We start from the raw sequence: 4,098 nt of genomic DNA, 5'->3' as shown, positions 1-4,098 counted from the left end.
CGGAGCATATGACTTCGTGGTGCCGCCAGTGGACACTATATGGATTGACTATTTGGATTTTTGGACTGAAGGCTTGCAAAATATGGTACAGGCTGGATGGTAGTTATGTTGCTGTGAAAAATGTAGGGTCAAAGCCTTATAGCAAAAAAGGATTATTAATTTTTTTATTATATTTACACAGGACTGTACAGCATACAACCATTTGGTTGAATTATACAGAGTCCTCACATCTACAGTCAGTTATCAAAAGAAAAATGTATTTTTTATTATTTATAGGATATAGCTACTTGGGTCCTATTCAGACATAGTAGTAACTGTACTTATGTTACACATTCATGTGTCTGTAAACATGAATGAAGAAAATTGCAACTTTGTATGGAAATACAAAGACAGCTTTCCTAAATCCACTTGTACTTTGTCAGTGAACCAGTGAAGCTAATTTGGGCTAGTGGCTCCTGTTTCCACAAGCATGTCTTTGCCATACAAACCTTACCTCTCCTGTACTCTGATAGCTGAAAGCCAATCATTTAAATATGCATCACAGATAATGCTGACACCTTATTGAAATTTGGTTTTAAAATTATTTGCTCTATGCCAGCAGGCGGTATAGGTGATAAGCACTGGAGAAGTTAATAATGGCATTAATTTAGTGTCTGTTTCTTCACAGTTTTGAATTTTCAAGAAGGTTGTTATTGATTCATCAGTTCCAAAATGTTCTTGCAGAAGAAATGACCAATAATGGAAATAATAGACTGATCAGAGCATGGGTAACTCTTCTGCCACTTAGTCAAAAGAGAGAGTCATGCTAAAAGTATCTGATGTAATGATGTTTCCTCCCTCCTCTAAGCCCCACCTTGTCTCAAACTTTTTTACTTCCCTGGTTTATACCTCAGTCCCACAGAATAAAAATACCAGGAATGGAGAAAGTGTCATATTAAACAACTTTTTGGTTGATAATTTCTTATTTGTCTGGTTTTTGCATAGATTATGTGGTATGAGTTGGACACTAGGCTGTTGTGCCCATTGTTCGTCATTAAAATGAACACAAACTATTTTTTATTCTTTTGTACTTAATGGGTTGTTGCTAGTGTTTAATATAAACCAATTACACTCAAATTGTTGACTTAATTTGCTGGATTTTTTTTAAGAAAAATGAAAAGTCCAAAGTGAAATAATGCTCTTGAGTTGTCTGCTTTTCAGGGTGATTTGCTCCCTACACTCTTTATTTCAAATATTCTAGGAGGCATTGAAACTTGAATTTTTGTAGCCATGTGGATACTTTTCCTAAGCTTGTAATATTGTACCAATGATTTCAGGCCTCTTTCATAAGGAGGGGAGGGCATTACAACCTTCATCTTAAGCTCCTCTGTTTTGTCTGGTCTACAGCAAATTAATTCAGGCAATCATTGGAACAATACATATGATGTACTATTAAATCACTATGAGTAAATATGCAGAGCATTTATCATGACACATAGCTAGGCCAGTGTGACAGTACTGTATAAAAACCATTTGAGGGTCACCATATTTTTCAGCTTTGTTTAATTTTAAAACGAATATATTTTTTCCTATTTTATATCAGGTAACTAAATTATGCTAGTTGTGTGGATAACTGAACTATGCTTTGACGGACAGAATCTTAATGGTGCTCCATCTGATCAAAGTTGGTATGTATTTAAAGAGACAAGCTTTACTGTTTTCATTTACATCAGTAGAACAGTAACACAATGTTAAGGAATTGTTTTTGCTGATTGAAGCTGAGATGAGTTTGAACTACAGATATATGGGAATTAAAATGCTTTTTTTTTTTTTTTTTTTTTTTTAAATCATCCACTTGTTTCATTGGTAGTTTCCACATCATTGTAAACCTGACAGACGATTGGGTTTTTTGGGGAGGGTGGGAAGGGTGGGGTGCCTTTTTTTACACTGAAGAATACATCTTATTCTCATTGTTCTAGACTGAAATGAGTAATGTGTAATTCTGGTGGGGTCCAAAGTAGAAATTAGTTGGGAAAAGATGATATGAATGAAGAAGTATTTTAAACGTTAAAGTAATGTTCTGCTTTGTGAATATGTAAGTATAGCATAAAGATTTTTCCATCCCATTTATCCCCTTTAAAACCATAGTTTACAATTGGTAGATCTGTCTATATATATAAATATATATATATATCTGAAATTCACCTAAATTAGAATACTGCTCACTTAATGCTTAGAAACTGGACCTGGCTCTACATTCTTAATGTATTTTCTTTTTTTTTTTTTTGTTTTGTTTTGGGTTTTTTCCTCAAGGTATGAACTTATTCTCTTGGAACTGAATCTTCTTTTACTGCTTAAATCATTTATGTATATCTGGTAAATTATGACCAAATTTGTTGTTAGACTGCATACAGTAAATTGAAATATACACTTGGTACACTACAGAATTGTTGTGCTTTTGTTCTGGTTATATTTGCAAAAGCAGACTTTAATAGAAATCAGTGTTATTTATAAATATTCAGTTATTATTCACTGGCATTAATATTCTGTTGCATTGTGATAATCCCCTTTTCCTTGGTAATACTTAACTGCTTGCTTTTAGAAGTTGCATGTAGTCACCCTTGGTAGGATTGAAGAGAGAGGGATGAGTATTGAAATATGCTACTAGCTCTTCAGCAAATAGTGTAAAATAGTTTAATGGACATCTGCTGTTCTTGTGTTGGAGAACCAAAATAATTTGTTTGGATGCTATCTGCAGTCTGGATTTTCTGAGCTGGTTGTTCAGAAGTTCTTTTAAATATGTTACTTTGATTGGAGAGCTCTAAATTAATAAAAGTAAATTTCCTAAGAATTACCTTAAAAGGGACAGCTCAAGTTTCTTTACTATTATAAAAAGTAAGAAGAGATTTCTGTTTGTACTAGGTGGTATCTTCTTTTAATGCTGGAGCTCTGCTGTAGTAACATGGCAGGGAATTTTAGACTGGAGTTTGGGTTGGTTTTTCTTTTTAAAGGAGTGGTGCCCTTAAACAGGCTTCCTTATCAAATCAAAAGATACCCAGATGTTCGTCTTGTGTTCTGATGAAATACCCTTCCAAATAAACGTCTGAGATTTTTTTTTACTTGGGGCAATACCATACAAGAGTAGTTCTATGAAAAGAATTGTATATGGTATGAAAACAGACAAACGCAGAGTTCTGATGTTGGCATTCCCCCTTCCTATGGGTTTTTGTGTGCTTTCTGGTCTCTTCAAGAAGTGGCAGTTATCTTTTAGAAATAAACATACAGAGCACTTTCTGGCAGGGAACTGTGATGCAGGACAAAATCCAATCAATAGGTACAATCCCTTTGGTTAGAAGTCCCTGTCGAAGGAGCTGTCATGTAAGGCAGACATGGCAAAATGTGTTTGTCTCGTGCCACTGTTGCTACAATGCACTCACAAGCATTTTTCAGTTGTGATGTCCAATACATCTTACAGGCAAAATGGCATTTTTTTTTTAATTGTGTAGAAAACTTTCATAGTTTGGGTCACAAGCAGATCTTCTAGTAAAATCATTTTCTGAAGTAAAACCAGTTTTGAAAGCCAGAAATGATACTTGGTTGTCAACACAACAATGCACCCTAAGAAGTTGAAACTACTGGTCCCCATGGTGTACACTGTTACTTTTTGAGACATACATACTTCTGCAAAAGCATCCATCTCAGGTATCAGCACGTGCCTCTCTTTCTTCCGAAAAGAATGAGCATTATCAGGTGAGGAAAAGTTTGGGGCAAGGACACTGGCATCTGGTGGGCTCCTAGTTGTGGGTCAGAGCAGTAATGCTGTTAGCAGAAGATGCTTTAAGTTGGTAAGGCTTTTAATCGGATTTTCTTTAATGAGGCCAATCCCTGTGCTTGGAGTTTTGTTTTGTTTCACTTGACTTTTCCTATTCTTGCCACTCAGTAAGACAAATCTTCCTATTCTAAAATATTTATATGGGCTGCTGACTCCACACGGATGCAGAATTCTTTGCAAGAACTGTACTTTATTGGCTGTTCCTTTGTACTTTGTATTTAAATGGCTTAGGAAACTAATAAGGTAAATGAAAGCAAGATGCCACCACCAGCCCAAGAAACTTATTG

The sequence above is a fragment of the Nesoenas mayeri genome, assembly GCF_963082525.1.
Source record: "Nesoenas mayeri genome assembly, chromosome: 2".
NCBI classification, from domain to species: domain Eukaryota; kingdom Metazoa; phylum Chordata; class Aves; order Columbiformes; family Columbidae; genus Nesoenas; species Nesoenas mayeri.
This window is presented reverse-complemented; position numbering follows the sequence as displayed.